Consider the following 20,892-nt stretch of genomic DNA (forward strand, 5'->3'; position numbering starts at 1 on the left):
AACAGTCATAAAGAAAACCACACCTCTTATCTGCAGGATCGGCATTCTGACCTTCTGATATCCGAACCTGACACACAGAACCTTCTACACAGGAATGAATAGAAGAGTTTAAATTAGAACATTAAAGAAATGCACCATCATCGGAATGATGATCTGGACTCAGTCTGTGATACCAGGTTGATCAGGACCAGGATGGAAGAAGAACACATCCAATCTGAAGTGTTTGTGGAGAAGAACAAACAAGATACCAACACCTTCTCCTCTCTCTGTCACAGACCACAGCCAGAAAAGTCACTGAGAGACTATTTATTCTAAGAATATATTCTCCCCATGTCGTCTTTTTCTTTTTATTACTGAATGTATATTTTTGTGCTTACGCTATATTATGAGTTTACTTTAATGTAGCCTAAAGTCTACAATTTGTCAGTTTATTTTTATGTTTACACCTTTTAATATTATCTCGGGAACCATATGGGATAAACATAATGTGTTTGGTGTCATTTTAATCATTTATTTGGTGTTATTTCAGATCAGAAGAAAAACAAGAATGTAATTTAAGCTTTGGGAAAAGTTCAGCTTGGGTCTGTAGCTGGGTTTGTAAGAATGAGCTTTTAGAACATGAGGATCTTAGAAGAATGCAACTGTACTTAAGAATTACTTAAGAATTACAACAGTACAAATATTTTCTTGATCATTATGAGCTTTGACTCTTAGTGTTTTTGCTTAGCACACTTTTGTAACACAAACCTGTCAAAGTGTCTTCGTGTCTCTGCGTTCCTGAACATCTCATCTATCAGATCATTACAGCTCCACATCCTGCAGTGGCCTCCCTCTCACTACTACAGAGGCTACATAAGTATCACTTTCCTTCTGCTAAACGGGCAAATTTACAAAATACAATTGGTTTACCAATTTTCAAAGTCATTCTAAATTCATCACCTTTTCTACCAACTGCTTCCAGTGATGATCACAGTTCATTAGTTTATCTGCATTTATTCATTTATTTATTCACTGTCTGTTGTTGTTTATTATTTGTTCGTAGAATTAGTTAATAAATGTTTGGATATAATTTTCACCGGCTCAATCATGTATTTCCTTGTTTTGGGAACTGGAGGTCAATGAAATCAGAGTTTACGACTTTCATAATGAGACTGATCCACTTCATTTTGATCAAAATCTCTTTGAGACTTATTCTAAATTGATAATTTCCTCAGAATGAGGATGGTACCCCTAAATTAACAAATTAACACTAAATTTCTAAGTTCTGGATAGGATGTACTGTGGCTTCACAAGCTCCAAAACATGGTAGAAACCTGTATTCTCAACATGCATGTCAGAAAATGTGTTGTAGATCAGCTGCAGTACCTGGTTGTTCTACTCCAACTACGGGTAGTTTAAGTTTTCAAGCCAAGCCTGTTGTGAGGGTTTAGCTAGCAAATGGCACCATGACAAAGACTTATGGGAAGCCTAATGATGTTCAGCCAAGACAAACCAGGATTGATGAGGACAGAGTTCATTCATTTAACATGATGGGATACCTAAAAGATTGCATCTGGTGAACTTCCAGTGTTGAGAGTAAAGGTCAGGGCATGGGCTTAACAAATCTTCAATATATTTATTTTTTTAACAGAATTTTAAAAAAAAAATATTGCTATGAACAAAAAATGTCATTACTGCAGTATCATGCTATGCTGAACAGCGGTTTAATGTATTAGTAGGTCCATTAAGCTCAGTCTACATAAAACTACATTTCAGACTGGACACTTTGTCAGAATTAATCGTTTATTTCACAATGACATGTTTTTGTATTTGATGGTGACTCTGAATGATGCTTCCTCAATGGATCAGAAAGCTTGCAGCTTATAGAGATGTCATGACAAGATTCAAACTGCTCCCAGCTGTTCCTCGTCGTCTTCCACCAAGTGAACAGAGTAGATGCAGAGGTGTGCTGCAGACCTCTTTGTAAAATTGTAAGTTTTGATATTGAACCATCAAAAAGTAGGAGGTTGGGAAGGACGGGGAGATTTACAGATCTGTAGAGGCTGGTATAACAGCAATGTGGTGAACATGGAGCAGACACAATGAGTGAATGCTGCTTCATTTATGAAGCACGTTAAGTCGGTGGACTGGACTTAAGTAATAAAGGACAGAAAGGTCCATGTGATGCACTGACTCTGTATCTGTCTGAATGCAAAGCTGCATATTAAGCAACATTCTGTAGACAACATTCATATTCTACATCTCCTCCTTTCTACCAGCTCTCTATTCTTTTATTTCTGTCTTTTTGATTTTCTGGTTCAATCACATATTTCATATTGTGATCAGTTGCCTGGCAACAGGATCAAAGGTCAGCCATTTGCAAAGATGCTAAAAGTAAAACTAAACTCTTGATAAAAAAATATCCTCAAAAAGCTGTTTAATATTTAAAGGGGCACCGAGGAAGATTTTTATGCTCGTAACAAAGTCTCATATTAATGTGGATGAATCTTCGTCATTTACACTTATTAATGCCCCCATTTTCGATTCATGAATCATTTTGGTTTTGTAAATATTTGTATTTTATGAATTTTTTGTCGACTCATCTAGAATTTCCTGCGGGAGACGGAGCGATTTACAGCAAATACGGTGCACGTGCGCTGACGGAGCGTAGCAGAGCGGAGCTAGTTGTGTTTAGCAGTAGCAGAGCGGAGAGTTGGTTGAGAAGACGGGACACATGGAGCGCAAAAGGAAGCGAACGGAGCAAAGTCTGCAAGCAAAAAGGTTGTCAGATCGACAACAAAGCAAAAGAAAAGTTCATCTTGGACAGGCATTTCAGAAGTGGAGAGAATTCCAGGAGCAAAAAGGAATCAAAACAGATGCCGAGCTGGCTGTGCTTCTCCTAGACAAGTATGTAACTTTAGCTCTTTGTAAGTTTGATACAATTCTTTTGTCTTTTGTGTGTGTTGCTTGCGATGTGTGGTTAGTAGACAATGGGATTAGTTTGACTGTGACTGGTTTAGTTGACTAACTTTGTGGCAAAAACACTGTGTGGGTATTGGCTAATGTAACGTTAGCTCGGGGCTAATGTAACGTTAGCTCGGAGCTAACATTCGGTTAACTCCGTAGCTTGGAGCAGCTTTGACAACTCGGTTTTACAACATTAGACCGCGGAGTCATTTACACACGTTATTGTTAAGGACACAACCAAACATGATCGGGCAATTATGCACTTGTATCATAGCTATGAAAATGCTGGAGCAGTGCGACCAGCGGGACCAGTTGACTCCACGCCAATGAAGTCAGCTAATGTCATCTCTGCTCCACCACCACCGGTATCAAGCATCAGAAGTACAGGTTCAGAAGTTGTTGTCAGGTAGGTTATGGTTGTCAGTTACGTAACGGTAACTTTATGGCTCAGATTTTGCGATCATCTGCCTTTTGCTAAAACGATTTGTGTCTATTGTCTCCACCGTAGTGATGCAACAATGATTTCAACTCCACCGGCTTTCCTGAGGCTCGCTTGCTCGTTTACGACGGTTTGCGACAGTGCGCGCCAAGGCTCACGGGAAATGTAGGCAACGCTAAAATCTTAACTTATCGAGTAAGTATACAATCATTTGTAAATCACAAAGTCAGTCTTTACAGTCTCCATTCTCATTTGCATTAAAGGCTGCAGACTTTCCTTTTTAAGTGACTTTAATTGTGACTTTGACCAGAATTCTGATTAGAGCCATAATGGAGTCAATGATTTACAAACTTTTCTGCAGTCACTTGAAATGAGCAAGACACCAAACAACAGGTACGTCCACTTCTGATTCCATGATTTTCTATTTTTAATTGTTCATCTAACTGTTATTTTAAAACAAAATCTGCTTCATCTGTAAAGAAATTAAAGAAACTCTTAAGTTAATTTAAAAGTCTCAGTAGAAAAGCAGTCTCCATAGATTGGATGTTAGAGACAGTTGAAGGGTAATTACTGCCGAAGCTTTATTTTTTTTGTGTGTGTTTTTGAACAGCAATCTACTAGTTTCAAAACCAACATGGATATGGACTTTTCTTGACAAAAAGTGCTGCTTTATTGGCTAAAATGTTGAACAACACTGGAAGCGTCATCATTTTTAAAATCCATTAATGAACAGCATTTGACCCAACAAATGTAAATGGTAAATGGTAAATGGTTGTATTTATATAGCGCTTTTATCCAAAGCGCTTTACATGATGATATGTCACATTTACCCATTCACACACACATTCACACACTGATGGCGGGAGCTACCATGCAAGGTGCTAACCACGACCCATCAGAAGCAATTAGGGGTTCGGTGTCTTGCTCAGGGACACTTCGACATGAGCTCGATGGGCCGAGGATCGAACCGGCAACCTTCCAGTTACAAGATGGCCGAAATGTAAAACCATAATCTAACCTAAGTTTCATCTATGCTGACAAAAGTTATAGTAAAGCAATATTTATACTGCACATGAATTTGGATAGCTATGGAAAACTCTGTAAGTGAAATATATATTTACAAAGGGGAAGTAGTTGACAGGACAGATAAGGAATATATTCTGTATTTTCATCTTGAAGTTTGATCAGGAGTTAGTTTATTTTTTGACTGGACCACTGATCTCACCGAAGCATCAGCTCACAACAGTTTTTTAAATAATGTTTTCCATTGTATTCATGGGTTCTGTCCATTTTCAGAGCTGCAGGATGTTCCATCAGAGGACTGGATTGTTTCTTCAATTTACCATCACTGCTCTGCTCTTCTGTCTTTTCTTCACACACTGTTGCAGAGGTAACTTCTACACAAGTACAGCTGTTTTAAAATCACTTTACTCTTTGGATAAAAACAAATAGGATACAAAGAATTTTAAAAGAGTGACAAGAATGAGAAGTTACTCATCAGCTTTGTCTCCCAAAAACTACAATTTTATACAACAAAACTGCATTTTAGTTATAGAAACCAACATCATATTTGTAACAGGCTGCAATCCTGTTTATTTCTGATGTAAAGTTGGATATTTTAACATGGGAGTTTATGGGGATTGACTCATTCAGGGAGCTAGCCTCAAGTGGACATTTTAGGAACTGCACTTCATTGTTGCTTTTATTTTTCAGTCTCAGAAATTTGCAGCTTGAATTTAACACATTGACAAATATGAGTATACTCTGATCAGACATAACATTATGATCACTGACAGCTAAAGTGAATAACACTGGTTATTTCTTCATCATGGCTATTATTAGTGGGTTGGATATATTAGGAAAGAAGTGAACATTTTGTCGTCAGAGTTGATGTGTTAGACAACTGGGTCAGAGCATCTCCAGAACTGCAGCTCTTGTGGGGTGTTCCTGGTCTTCAGCGGTCAATATCTGTTAAAAGTGGTCCAAGGAAGGAACAGTGGAGAACCAGTGACAGGGTGATGGGCTACCAAGGATCATTAATGCAAATGGGGAGGAAGGCTGCCGCGTGTGGTCTGATCCAACAGACCAGCTACTGTTGGTCAGATTACTGAAGAAGTTAATGCTGGTTCTGATAGAAAGGTGTATGAAAACACAGAGCATCAGTTTGTTGTGTATGAAGCTGCATAGCTGCAGACCAGTCAGGGTGTCCATGCTGAGCCCTGTGCACCGCTGAAAGACCAACAATGAACACATGAGCATCAGAACTGGACCATGGAGCAACAGAAGAAGGTAGCCTGGTCTGATGAATCAAATTTGCTTTTACATCATGTGGATGTCTAGGTGTGTCACCTAGATGGGGAACACGTGGCACCAGGATGCATTATGGGAAAAAGGCCAACCAATGGAGGCAGTGTGATGCTTTGAGTAATGTTCTGCTGGAAAACCTTGGGTCCTGCCATCCATGTAGATGTTACTCTGACATGCTCCACCTACCTAAGCATTGCTGACCATGCACACTCTTTCATGGAAACGGTATTCCCTGATGGCGCTCGCCTCTTTCAGCAGGATGATGCACCATACCACATAGCAAAAATGGTTATTCAGAGCTATTTTTCATTTTTTAGAACACACTGGTGCATTCATTTTATATCTATGATATGTTGTTTTATTAGAAGGACACAGTGCAAGAGGAAATACATAAAAATCATCCATCAAATACAACATTTTGACAGCTTCTCGCTCTGATAAATGCTGTCATTTTGGTGCTTTAATTTGAAAAGAAACTGACTGTTGTTTTTCTTACAGCAGGTTATTCATTAGTTCCTGTGTCTTAAATATGTTGGGAGGATAAAGGTTAAAAAAATGTCAAAAATCACCAATATTTCAACACAGATCGACATTCAGCTCAGCTTTAATCAGAGTCTCTACTCTTTTTCTCAGTGTGGTGTCTCTGCTCTTTGTTGTCTGGAAGACAGAAAATCAAACTAAAAACCAGCGATAAATCATTAAAGACAGATACATCCTCTTATTCAGGTTTCTTCTGTGAACTCAGCATCTGTTAAAGACACATCCACTACATGCCATCATTCATTTAGGTTTAATATTAATTAAATGACATTACTTTGTACAAATCTGGCTTCAGTTTGACATTAAATTGTCTTTTTTTTATGTAAAATGTTTGTTAAATTGACCACAATTCAGTGTTTTTTTTGTTTTTTTTTTCACTGAATGTAACCCAAACAAAACAAGTACAGAATTAAAGTCATGAGTCAGAGAAGCTCACTGAATATGGTTGAAAATGTCAGTAACATGTGCCACTAATGTTAATAACAATTAATCTGCTTCACTGAATGAGAGCACGTCTCTATAAAAACATCAAACTGTTCATGTTGTCAAGGCTGGGCGGGTGAACCCAAGAAGCAGGCACTGACAGGTGGGTGGATCAATAATGATTTAATGAACAGAAAATATATGTATATAATAAACAGAAACTCTTAATCGAGGAAGCAGGGGAGGAATAACTGAGTGGAGAATTTAAACTGAACTGAACTAAAAGCGGACCCGAAGGCCGAGGTAAAAACTTAACACAAAGCTAAATTAACACGGGAGGAAACTCACTACAAGTCCAGAGAACGGAAGCCGTGGTCAGGGGGCAGAGCAGAAGGAGCCGGAGGTGAGGGGCGTAGCAATGGCAGAGCAGACAAACTGACAAGGGGTTCCTGGGTGAGGCAAAGACGAGGTGATCCAAGGAAAATAAAACCCAGAGTCCATAGAGCGACGTGTGTGAAGCAGGGGGGTAGCTTGTGGAGAGCGGAGTGCAGCGTGTCGTTTGTAATGAGCCAGCAGTGAGTCTAAGAGAGAGTCAGGCTTTTATGCTGCCCTGATTATTGATGAAGAGCAGCTGCGCTCTGTCACAGCTGCTGGTGATTAGGCCGATTGCAGAGTAGGAGAGGGAGGAATCGTGACACATGTTGAATCTTTCATTATAAATAAGGTTGACTTTAGACAGATGAGGAAGTTCATCATGTAGCTCAAATGATACAGCAAATATTTCAATAATGAAGAAGTTTCTGCCAGAATCACCATCGATTATCACCTTCTGGACGGCAGAATAGACGATTTCCTGCTCTTGTAAACGCGACTCTTCAGCTGCTGTGGGATTTGAGGCCGACGTGGAGCCTGAAAATCCTGATTCTGCTTCAGAAACAAGCAGAACTACGGTTTTATTAAAGGATACAAGAAAAACAACCTAAAAAGAAGATATTAGTAAGATTACATTTCAAAAATGTTCAGATTGTCATATTCAAGTCAGATTTTCCATCTAACAACATCACATCGTGTCTCAAAAGTTGGTTCTCCCCACTGGACAACATGTCTGATTGTTTGTCACCAAATGGATTCCTCCTGGTCAGTTCAGGACTGTTTGGTTGTTTTTCTGGTCAAACTGTCAGGTCCCAGGATACGAATATCTTGCTTGACCAAAATGTATTAAACTCACAACCAGATATTAAAAGTGTTGTTCCCATGGCCACGAGTAAGGATGGAAAAGCTCCTGTTTCAGAGTCTGAGATTCATGTACAGGACATTGCTCTTGGAAATGCAGGAAAAACTGGTCAGCAGGAAGCTCAAGTATCCTCTGGGTGCAGAAGTGGTGGCAAAGGTCCAACAAAGGGGGATCTTCAAAGACTTGCCTCATTCAGGACGTCCATCTGGCCTAAATGCAAGAACCAAGAATCTGATGAGAAAGGCCGAGAGTAAAAGACACCAATCATGGTGGCAACTCAGGCTGAAAAATCTTGGAGAAGATGTTTTTAAGAGCACTGTGCATCGATTTTAACAGAAACATTGAGGCTGAAAGCTTACAAGAGGCAGCATACCCCACGACTCACCAAACTGCAACAGGAAAAGAGACTGACTTTGACGAAAAAGAACAAAACTCTGACTCTAACAGACTGGGAGAACTATATTCTCTCTGATGAATGTCCTCTCTACTTATTTCCAACACCCAACAGCCAAAACGACCATGTCTATACACATGATGATGAAAAGTAGCATCTCCTGCGCAGTGAAAGTCAGTGACCGTATGGTTTGTAGGGCTATGTCTAGTTCAGGTTTCTCAGAGCTGCACAATGTGCCTCAAGGTTCCACTATTAATGCACAATATTGGACCAAAAACACTCTAGAAAAGGTTCTACTTTCATGACTCAGCAATGGTGTTCTGAGCATCTACCTGGCTTTAAGGAGGAATGGCCATCAAACTCCTGACCTCAACCCAGTAGAGAACTGTTGGGGAATCCTGAACAGTCGCATCTTTACCAGCCCACCACCGACCACCATGAAACAGCTCAACTCTGGTGGGGGAAGATAGAACCATCCACACTCAAGAACTTCAAGAACTTCACACATTCCACACCTCAAAGATTGAAAGCTGTGATCAAAGTGAAATAGGGAAATACTGGTTATTGAATAAATTGATGATATTGCATATTCAGACTTTGTTTTTCAGGGAAGATCAAACTTTTGTTACACGCTGTAGTTTGGACTGAAGTACCTCAAATTCAAATATTTTGCCTTGTTTGAACAAAGCAAAATGAAGAATTCTTTTTGTGAATATGTTCACTGTTTTGTGAAATTTTAAACAATAACTAGCAAAATCACAAGAAAAAAGGGATTAATTTACATGTTGACTCTAAAATTCAATTCATAGCTTCAAGTTTTAAAATTGTTTTACATCAGACATGTAAATTCACAGTTTCATTTCTAACTGAGTGAATTTTACTAAATTAGGACATTTTATGAATATTTTTTCGTATACCAAAATGAGAATTTGCAAAATCAGAAGGAAAATATTCATACAATGGCAGATTCTTTATTTAAGGGGACAATTTGCTGCCTTCATGTGGTCGTAATTGTTAAATTAAGTCATTTTATTTATTTTTTAATAGATTTCGAATGCACATGATAATAACTGACCATCGTTAACAGTAACTGACAGCTAAAGTCTGCATTTGAACCTCATTTGTTACATAAATTGGAAGGTTTCACAGCTAAACATCTGAACAAGTGGAATAAACAGGTTGAACTGAGGACTGGTCTGCATCTGGAGATGAGAAACAGTCATAGTTAAATATAAACACTGATGCAGACACACTGAAAAGGTTTTTTTTTACCCTCATACCTTCTTCTGTCGCTGGTTTTCTGCTGTGGTTTGATTCGCGACTCAAATTATCTCCAGCATCAGCAGCGTCTGAAACCAAAATTAATCCAGGAGGCCTCAGCTTTCTGTGGTAACGACGTCTCAACTGACACTTTGAGCTGCTTTTATTCAGCTGTTCTGAGAATCAGGCTCTGTTGTTTTTCACATGATGTTAAAATGTTAAAATTAAAAATAAACCTTTGTCTCGTCTCTTCTTTGTGAAGACGACTGCGTAGGTCAAACCGTCCACATCATCTCCAGCTTCACCTCCAGAGACTGAAACAAAACAGAAAATGTTGGTGAACATGAGTGAATATCTGCATTAAAACTAATGAAAAACAAACAAAATATTGTCACAAACATACATTTATAAACCAATGAATCCACTACGTTAATTATTACTTTTGGTTTGTTAGCAAACATCAGTAAAACTAAACGTATTCTGTTAAAAAATCTGAACTCACAGTTTGATTTCAGCTGATAGTCGTTTGCAGAGTTATCTCTTTATATAGATTCTTTCAAATATTGGCGAATTTCTGTAAAATTATTCTAAAAACAGCAGAATAAAGTGTAGTTTTCCTGTCAAACACTGTAAAAGAATAAAAATAAATAAATCTTTGTTTGTGTGGACTTTATTAACAGTTTTGTTGTTTTCTTTCATTTAAAATGGAAATTTGCAGTTTTCCTCTTATTTCATTAATTATTATCTGTAAAGCAAGAAAACAAGAACAATCTGTAAAATGACAGTAAATTTACATAAAAACCTGTTACAAACCTTCATTTTTTACAGCATAAATGAACACAGCACATTAAAATTCTGATCAAAACTAAACTGTGTGAAGCCTTCAAAGTAAAGATGAATATTTAAAAATGTCCATTTGACTATCTGGTTGGAAAGAATCTCCACCAAGATAACAATTGTGGCAAAATCTGCAGTTTTCCATCAAATCTGTGATTTCTCATCTCATGAAGCTGCTTCATCTGAGTTTGATGCTGCTGTTGGCGTCTCTGAGGAAGCTGCTGGAGAGAAAAACAAACAAAAAAAAAGATCATGAAAGTGAGCAGAGACACCATAAATAAACCGGTTTTAAATGCAAATATTGTTCAAAGGAACCTCTCTAGTGTTTGATGCACTTTGGACAGATATTCTTTGTACTTATGCTACACTTTAAAACTGTATATTTAGAGAGAAAAAAAGCCATACCTCTGCGTTTCCTGCAGTAAATAAATGTGACCAGCAGAAAAACCATCAGAGGAACCAACTTGAGGACGAGGCAAAGAGGAAATTCAGGTTCATCAGACGGCGTCTCTTCATGAGGTGTTGGAGGGATGATAGAAACAGTATTTGCTGCAAATTTACAAATGACATGAAACGTGGAGCTTTTTCTCTATTTTTTTTTCATTTTATTAAATATATTTAAGCAATGAGACCTTTGTATCAGTTAAAATACCACAAATCTGCCTCTAAAGTCACATTATTATCAATATAACTATAATTACAAAATCCAAAGAGCTGCTTTATTTACTGCCTAACACAATAATTCCTTGAAAATTCATCACGTTTAGTAGAAAATTCTACATATTATTGAAATATTAAGACTTTAAAATATATTTATACTACAGTAAAGCATTAGAATAATTTCTGCCTCATCATAAAATAAACCAAACATGTTTAGATATCAGAATGTTAGTATTTAACAATAAAACTAATAAAATAAAGTGTAAATGTGGGTGTCTATTAAACCCTAGCAGGGTTCCTTGAATATCTGAGCTCCTTGAGGCTCTCCTGGTTCTAAGTGTTGTTCTAAATGAACAAAATATCTTTTCCTGTCTCACCTCCAACAGACAGGAAGCTTTCTGGTGACTCTCCAACGCCGTTGATGCTGCATTTGTAAAATCCTTCATCAGACTTGGAGACGTTGTGAATCGTCATCTGCTCTGAAGGACTCCCTTCAATGAGGACGTCGCCTTTGTAGAAATCTGCTGTTTGCTTCATAAAAGTCTTTCTACTTTGACAGTGAAGAGTCACATTGTCTCCCTCAAAGACAGGAAACGCAGGACTGTCCAGGATGACAGAACCAGCTGAACAATATGGAGAAAATAAAGTGTTAATGGTGTTAAACACAATAGAAAACTGAAGATAATGTAGAGACGGGAGGAAAAAGAGACCATAATGTAAAAATACAGAAAGAAGAACATAGGCCTGGGTTTTCATTTCCACAAATTAGAAAAAACAGGTTCTTATAACAGAGATAAATCTTCCATTAATGTATTGAAAAAAAGCTGTTAATCGGTGGATCTTTTACACATATGCTGATTTGTATCAAAGAATAAAAATAAAAACAAAAACATACCAGTGATGGTGATGCTGACTCTGTTGCTTCTCTCTCCAGCTCCAGATTCACACCAGAATTCTCCACTGTCTCTTGCATAAATTCCAGAAATTGTACAAGAAGATAAAGAAGTCTTTATGATGTCACAAACTGGACGAAACTCCTCAGAGTTTCTGGATCCTCTCAGTTTAGTAGAACCTTCGCTTCCCTCACAGTGAAAAGACAAAGAGTCGTAATCAAAGTGTTGAAGTCTGTTTGGATCGACTCGAAGCAAAACTGCACCTGAAACAGTTCAAAAGGATGTTTCTGAAAAATGCACCTGTGAGAGAAGGTAGTTCAAACAGGAACATTCTGGTATTTATTTGTAATATATGATCAACTAAACAACATGTACTTTGAGGAAATAGTGCTAAAAACAGCATCTTTTCTTTGTTACTCACCACTTTTGAGAGTATAAGTGGACTGAATGTGAATCTCCAGCAGGAATTCAAGCATCACTAGTAAAACAAAAGAATTATCCATAAATTTTATGATGTGGGAGAGTGTCAAAGTTTGAATGAAAGTAAGAAAGCTGAACTCACACAGCCTGAAGCAGAGAGTTGTAGCCTCCATACTGACTTGCTGCTGACTGCAGGAGGGTGACACTGAAATAGAGCTCAAGTATGACGTTGGGGGAGGGAGGTGGGTTTGCTCTTCCTGTTTGGTCTCATGTTGATGCAGAAGTTTCAACAGACAGCAGTCTGACAGTGTTGAGTTATAACAAGGGTCAATCAGAGCCCCTAAAATTAGGTTAAAACAGACATTCACATACACACTGAATGTAATTGATTTCAACCCACAGTGTAAAATGGATCAAATGATGTGTGGCTCAGAAATAACAGAGATAATGCTTTAATTACAGATCCGCCAGTTAGGGTTCTTGAAACCAATTCAATCTGAGTATTTTTTATTTTGTATTTTAACAGTTTTTATTAAGTTTTCTATTCACTTCACTATCATACGTTTTGTTTGCAGCACACATTACAGGTAGGAAACAAAAAACATAGAACAACTGGTGCAGTATTTTGATTAGAATATTTAAGATTTCCATTCCAATTCCATGACCTGCCCACTCCATCCCATCACACCCAGCCCTCTGTTCAGCCAAAACACAGATCTTACATAAATGATTGATGATGATGATGATGAGTTTGTTTCGAGCTTATACAAGGTAAAGTTTATACATGTTGTGAACAGTACTTTGGCAGTTTTTCTGCTCTTCCAAGATGTTTTGATACAATTTGTTCGAAGCTTATAACCATGTCAAACATGTCAATAAAAAAAGAAAAATAATTAAAAAAAATGAAATGTGATCAATCTAAGATTGTAAAAATGGCCGACATATTTACAATAGACCTTGTGCATTTGTGAAATATTGCATTAAGAATCAATCTTAGGTCCATCCATCCATTTTCTTCCGCTTATCTAGGGCCAGTTCGCGGAGGCAGCAGGCGAAGCAGGTCACTCCAGACGTCCCTCCCCCCAGCGACACGTTCCAGCTCTTCCTGGGGGATCCCAAAGCGTTTTCAGGCCAGACAAGATATATAATCCCTTCAGCCAATTCTGCGTCTGACCCGGATCTCCTCCCAGACGGATGTGCTCGGAAAACCTCCGAAGAAGTCTCCCCGGAGGCATCCGAATCAGATGTCCAAACTACGTCAACTGACTCCTTTCGACTCGAAGGAGCAGTGGCTCTACTCCGAGCTCCCTCCAGATGTCTGAGCTCCTCATCCTGTCTCTAAGGCTGAGCCCAGCCACGCTATGGAGGAAGTTCATTTCTGTCACTTGTATCTGTGATCTTGTTCTTTCAGTCACTACCCAAAGCTCATGACCATAGGTGAGGGTTGAAACGTAGATGGACTGGTAAAATGAGAGCTTCGCTTTACGGCTCAGCTCCCTTTTCACCACAACGGTTCGGTACAACGCCTGTCCATCTCTCACTCCATTTTCCCATCACTCGTGAATAAGATCCCAAGATACTTGAACTCCTTCACTTGAGGAAGCAACTCCCCCCAAACCCAGAGGGAGCAATCCACTGGCAGAGAACCATGGCCTTGGACTTGGAGGTGCTGATCCGCATCCCCGCTGCTTCACACTTGACTGCAAACCACTACAGTGTGTGCTGAAGGTCACGGTCTGAGGACGCGAATAGAACCACATCATCTGCAAAAAGCAGGGATGCGATCCTGAGGCCCCCAAACCGGACACCCTCCTCACCCCGGCTTCGCCTTGAGATCCTGTCCATGAAGACCACAAACAGGATTGGAGACAAGGGCCAGTCCTGGAGGACTCCAACAGCCACTGGAAACGAGTCAGACTTTGTGCCAAGTATTTGGACACAGCTCTCACTTTGGCTGTACAGGGACCAAATGGCTTGTATCAGCGATCCTGGTACCCCGTGCTCCCGCAGTGCCTCCCACAGAGCCCCTCAGGGGACACGGTAATAGGCCTCTACTTCCTTGAGCCTGAAGGATTCCTCAAACGTGGAAGTGGATTCGGACATATTTGATGAACTCTTGAAGTCATCTGGAGTGTCTTTCTAGGCCGAAGAGTGTGATGGTGAGGGATTGCAGGCTTATATTTTTAATTTTTAAGAATTTGACTCTGTTTTCTACAACGGCAAATTCTGATACTCGATTCTGATTGGCAACAACAACAACAACTGGGCATTTTCAGTATTAATGAGCACCTTCTATTTGATCCAATACATGAGAGCAACGCATGTAGGTACTTTCCCTCCCTTGCCTGATGAACTAAATTGCTCAGCAGAATTGATGAATTGATGCTTTGTTTTATAATATTGTATATTGCTGTGAGTGTAGTCTATAACATAAGCACTGTGGAAAAGCAACTGACCCTGGGCGTGGTAAATTGAGTTGTAACTCGTTTCCTGTCGTGGTCAATTGCGTCACTTACACTGCAAGGCTGTGTGTTTTCTTAGGTAGCAATGCTGAGGTGGAGCTCTCAGAGGGCTCATCTTTATCAGTCTGGTCACCATCACATGTATCCCAAGGGTCATCATCAGGTTCTGACTCAACGCTGATACTGGAATCTACCAAAGCTCGGAAAAGACAGCTGGTTGAAGGACCACTGGATAGCAGCGTTACAAGAGTTGTAAGTTAACCATCTGAGATTGACCCTGATGTCAGTGAGACCGATGACAAACCTTACATTAAAATTTTACAATAAGTATATTCGTACTGGAACTTCAGTAGGTGTCAGACTGAAGACCCAGATCTCTGGTGTGTTAGCTAATTCTCATTTATCATGTGCCCCCCTGACCAACTGTTACATCAGCCCGGGTTGCACAGGCTGACATACCTACGGTACCTGCAGTATGAATGTCATGCAATTGTCATCTCAGAATGTCAGAGCCGCTCTGTATTCAAAGCCTAGTGGAAACGAAATATTCAAAGAGTACAAGAAAACAAGTGCCATCGGTGATGTTTCAAGAGGGAAGATGGTAAAGATTCTCGTGGCAGATATGGTGGAGACCCATGGGTAAGTAAATACACTTGCAATAACAGGTTGTGGTTGTTTTTTTGGTGTTTTTTTTTTTAACCTCCAAAAGTTTTCATTTGGTCTTAATCTTAGTTTTAGTTTTTCTGTTTTTAGGAGAAAGCCTCTGTGAGACCTCTGAAGATAAACTTCTACATTTGTGGAATTTTTCCCTTTTAGTTGCATCCCATAATGTTCCCATCAGTCCTCATCACGTTCCATTCATTCTTATCTATCTGTGGGTCGTACTCCAAGTCATTCCATATTGAGCTTTGGCCTTTTCTCCCTGCGACTTTAGCATCTAAGAAAACTACAACTAAGCTGATGTTATCTGACATTCACTTTAGTTTTAGTTAGTTTTGTATTGTTCATTGTAGTTTTTATTTAGTTCTCATTTTTGGAAAAAATTTCATTTTATTTTTATTTCTATTTACTAAATTATTTTTTCACTGATAGTTTTTGTTTTAGTTAACTATAATAACCATGGTGCACATAAACGGTTCTGGCTACCTAGCGCGGAGGCTGAAAACTGTTCCTCTGCTCCGGACAGCAAGAAATCCAGGACCACTTTCCAAGAGGGCTCCAAGACTCCACGCAGTGTCCGTTCAGATGAGAAGCAGTTGACTGGTGATGAATGCAGGGAAGCCATATCGGTGATGAAACACTCAAGTGATACGACCCTCGTCAAAAATAAGATGAAAGCAACATTCCAGCACTGGCAAAAGGTGGTTCAAGACCCGGTTACTGCCTCTACTGTCCTGGATCTCTTTCCTAGATTCTTGGATACGCCTGACTTGGTAAAAGATGAAATAAATTGCTGATGACTTTGTGGTGGGCTTGTTTTGCTGGACTGTTTATTGACACCCATAGCCCCATTATAGTGGTGTTCTCATTCACAAACATTTTCTGTTTAAGATCGACCAAGACTTCACAATGATCGTCGGTGAGGAGGTGTCTGGTAAATTCCTTTCCAAGTGGCCAACATTTTTCAAACTGAGAGTCATCGCAGATTGCTGCAAGAATCTAACCCTGAGTCTGCATGTGGATAAGCTATTTCTGTCTGCACAACAGGAGTCTGATGATGGTGGTAAGTGTTAATTGAATAGTGGATACAGTAGATTGCACATGCATTTAGTGGACACTATAAAAGAGCACATAGTTCAAGTCTCAGGTGTTCCAGAGAGTGCTGTGCAGTGTCTAGTTGGCTCAATGGAGGAACTGGTTAATGACATTCAGGTTCACACAAAGGAAGTAGTTGTTAATTGTTTGTCTTCTGATGCATCCAGAGAAACTTTGGAGAGAGTTGAGGGTTGTTTTGATCAGCTAGAAAACCCATTTTCTTGTCTTAGCACAGAATCATGACACCGATGACCAAGTGTACCTTGTTCCATACTGTAATTATATGTGAATCCATGCAGACTATTAATTGTTAATGTGGTGTGGTATTATGAGGTGCAGGGAAAGGATCAGGCGGTTCTATTCAGTTCAAAAATACTTTACTTTATTTTCTATAAAAGATTAAAAACTTTGGGGAAGGGAAGAAGGGTTCTCTTGATTCCTGGAGAGCGCCCAGCTGCTTCCACAGCTGGGCTTTAACTACGGTGGAACTCCCCCGTTACGGGGAGTGACGTCACACATCCAGGTGAAGATGATTCCCTCATCAGGCTGCCAACAAACGCAACACTCCGGCCCGATGAACTTGCATCCTCCAGTCAAGGTTCATCCACCTCCAACGGCTAGAGCAGTTGCACAGGTCTCCTGAGGATAAGACGAGAAGGCAGTCTGACAGCACATGATCTTATTTTCCTGTCTCTTCCAGTAAAGGTTTCCTCAGTCCGCCCCATTTTCCACATGTGTTTTGGTTGTTTATCTTCATGTAACAATACAACATCTCCCACTTTGAATGGTGCAGATTGGTTCATATTACTCACGCAATGAGCAGAACGAAGTTCCATCAAATAATCCTTCCTCCAGTGATTCCAGAAATTATTACTCAACGTCTGGCAATAGTACCATCTTCTGTTGAGCTGTGTGGTGTTGCTTTTATCCACCCTGACGTCGCGGGCTGAATAGGAAGGAAGGGTGGTAACCCTTCGTCCGGTCAGGAAATGAGCTGGAGTGAGAGGTGAGGGTTCACTGCTTTCTGTGTGAAGAAAGGTTAAAGGACGAGAGTTTATTACAGCCTCAACCTCACAGATCAACGTCTGAAGCTCCTCATGGTCCAGGTAAGATCTCCCAAGCACCTTCCGGAGGCACGTCTTGACGGATCTCACCAAGCGCTCCCACATACCGCCCCACCAGGCGGCCCGCTCCACAATGTATCTCCAAGAAATCCTCTTCTCTGTGAACAATTCCTGCATCTCTTTACCTTTCATCAGAGTCCACAAACACTTCAGATCTTGTTCAGCTCTCTTAAAGGTTTTTGCATTATCAGAATAGATTACATTACAGATACCACATCTGGAAATGAATCTTCTGAAGGCAAGCAAGAAAGCACGAGCAGATAGATCTGTCACAATTTCCAAATGCACAGCTCGTGTCACAGCACATGTGAATAAAGCTATGTATACCTTCTTCTTGTCTGGTTTCACATACAACAGTCCAGCAAAGTCCACGTCAGTCGTTTCAAAGGCTTGCGCAGTGGTGTCAATGTGTTCCTTTGGCAACGGCGCGCTGAGCTGCTGTCCAGCTTTAACTCGAGCTCGTTTACAGATCAAACAACATTCTACGTACCTCTTCGTCATCTGCCTTGTCCGAAGAATCCAATAGGTTTCTCTGAGCTGATTGAGAGTAGCTTGTAAGCCTGAATGCATCACTTCTCTATGGGCTCTTTTTATCAAAAGTTCAGAAAATTTGTCATTACCCGGCAGGATGCATGGGTGCTTCTGGGAGTAAGACCAGTTCGCCTCCTGTAATCTGCCTCCCACTCGCAGCAGTCCAGTCTCATCCAAAAACGGCATCAGTGTAATGATCCTTGATTGTCTGTCCAAACTTGTACCTTTTAACAGGGGATCCATCTCCTTTGGAAAGCTGACATGTTGAGTTTGCTTAATCCAGTAATTCTCCGCTTGCTGTATCTCCTCCGTACACAGCTCTCCAGTGCGTCTCTCTCCGGCTCGTGCATTATGCGCAAAACGCTGTATCCAAGCTGTTATTCTCAAAGCTTTACTGAGTTCACTGTGCCTGCTCAAATCAAAGAGAGGTTGAATTGTACAATCCAATTCAGTCACAGCATTCTGAACGAGATATTCACGAATTTCACCCTCTTCAATGATCATTTCAGTGGTGTTACTCACATCTTTCAGCCACTCCGGCCCGTGCCACCACAGATCATCCTCCTTGAGATCCCGCACACTCGTTCCTCTTGTTCCACGGTCCGCTGGATTCTCCTTTCCAGCACAGTGATTCCGGTTCCCAGGTACAGTCAAACTCTGAATTTCACTGACTCTGTTCGCCACAAATTGTTTCCACTGTTTTGAGCTGCTCCGAATCCAATGGAAGGTTATCATAGAATCAGTCCAAAAATGCACATCATTTTCTCCAACCTTCAGGTTATTCATAATGAATTTTCCGAGTCTGGCTCCAATTGGTGCTCCCATTAATTCCAATCTGGGTAGCGTCATTTTTTCAGTGGGGCAACCTTAGTTTTAGAGGCAACTAAAGTTGTTGCACATTGTCCATCTGCTTTTACGCACCGCAAATATGCGGCAGCGCAGTAAGCCTTTTCGCTGGCATCTGTAAACACGTGGATTTCACGTACCTGTGTTGACTGTTCATCCCACTCACTGTTCAATTCAACATTATATTGTCGGTTAATGGCAATGTTGCTCAAATCTGGGATTTCTGAACACCATTTATGCCATTTCTCCGCCAGATCTTCAGGAAGGTCTTGGTCCCATGCAATGCCTCTCTCCCACATTTCCTGGAAAAGACACTTGACACGAATGATGAATGGAGACAGCAACCCGATGGGATCAAAGATGCGCGCAGCAGCCTGAAGCACACCTCGCTTTGTGTCCTTTCTGTCCTGCAGATATTCAATTAATTCATTAGTTTCAAACACAAATTCATCCGTGTCAGTTTTCCATGCCAAGCCCAGGATCTTGAGTGGGGTTTGATGCTTGATTTCCACTTGTTCCATTTCATTTTCCTGTTTCCACACAGTTTGCAACACAGGCGAGTTGGTGTTCCACTTGCACAAATTCATTTTTTGCACCTGACAAAATTTCTTTGGCTCTCCGAGCTAATTTCAGGGCCTTGTCATCACTCTCTGCTCCAGTAATAAAATCATCCACATATAAACACTCATCCAATGTCTTTACTTCATCTGGATAGATGTGCTCATAATTTTTGAGGTGATGTCTAATAGTTGCTGCCAACAAAAAGGGACTGGCAGATGCGCCAAATGGCACGCACGTCATTCTCATAATTACCACCTTTAACTCCTCAAAGGGGTATGGTCTCTCCTTCAGCCATAAAAAGTGCAGCACATCTCAGTCCTTCTTGTTTATGTTAATTAGCAAAAATGCTTTACTTATATCTGCCATCATTGCAACTCTGTGCTGTCGGAATTTAATCAGAATGCTTAACAAATCAGGATTCAAATTTGGTCCAGTTAATAAACATTCATTTACCAAGGGACTTTCCTTTTCATGCGAAGAAGCATCAAACACTACTCGTAGCTTAGTAGTAGCTCTACTTTCTTTGATCACTGGATGATGCGGCAGATAATATACCAGATTTTCTGTGTCAACATTAATAACTTCTACGACAATTCCCTCAGCCAAATACTCTTGGAAAACCTGATTATATTGATCATACAGTTGCGCATTATTATGAAATCTTCTGGCAAGACTATTCAATCGATTCAGTGCAGTACAATAATTAGTAGCCAATTTCACATTATTTTCCTTCCAAGGCAAACAAACTTCATATCTACCTTGCTGGCATTTCACCGACTCGTTGAATCTCCAAACTGCATCCGTCTCCATGCTCTGTTCAGGTTCCATCTGAATCCCGAGCGACTCCGTCTCCCAGGAGCTGCGCAGCTGGTCATTCAGATTTTGTTCTTCTCCAACACTCAGATGTAAAACATCCACATCTACAGGTTCAGTGGTAACATTCATAACTGGGATGGAGACAACACCTTGAATCAGCCATCCAAACTTACTTTCCACAGCCACGAGCCCGTTAAGTCTCTCTGTGCGTCCTGACACCACCTTCCAGTACTGATCTCCTCCGATCAAAATTCCCAGACATTCCTTTTCCATGCCTCTTACCGGAGTGTCAGCGACCTGCAGACCTTTGTCTTCCAGAGACCTTCTTAATGTTTCATCTGCCATTTGTATTTTTGAAGAGCACACAGTTGGTGTTTCTAATAATTCCACATCCACAGCTTCATTCGTTTTTAAATTTCTCAAAATTGCTGTAACTTTCCTTGC

At 40.2% G+C, this 20,892-nt stretch overlaps 1 protein-coding gene and 2 long non-coding RNA genes across 3 annotated transcripts in view; 1 reads left to right on the top strand and 2 right to left on the bottom strand.

Annotated features, from left to right (window-relative positions):
- Positions 1-20,892, top strand: part of LOC110972002 (golgin subfamily A member 6-like protein 22) — a 162,133-nt gene that overhangs the window by 103,065 nt on the left and 38,176 nt on the right. The gene's annotated exons all lie outside the window — the stretch shown is intronic.
- LOC127532359 (uncharacterized) lies at positions 10,265-12,053 on the bottom strand. Its single transcript, XR_007939741.1, has 4 exons — positions 11,936-12,053; positions 11,418-11,663; positions 10,786-10,929; positions 10,265-10,601 (listed from the first exon to the last, which is right to left on the bottom strand). It is a non-coding gene; the product is annotated as an uncharacterized LOC127532359 (long non-coding RNA).
- Positions 12,113-12,616, bottom strand: LOC127532367 (uncharacterized). Its single transcript, XR_007939749.1, has 3 exons — positions 12,496-12,616; positions 12,355-12,411; positions 12,113-12,196 (listed from the first exon to the last, which is right to left on the bottom strand). It is a non-coding gene; the product is annotated as an uncharacterized LOC127532367 (long non-coding RNA).

Source organism: Acanthochromis polyacanthus, chromosome 23 (genome assembly GCF_021347895.1).
Source record: "Acanthochromis polyacanthus isolate Apoly-LR-REF ecotype Palm Island chromosome 23, KAUST_Apoly_ChrSc, whole genome shotgun sequence".
NCBI classification, from domain to species: Eukaryota; Metazoa; Chordata; class Actinopteri; family Pomacentridae; genus Acanthochromis; species Acanthochromis polyacanthus.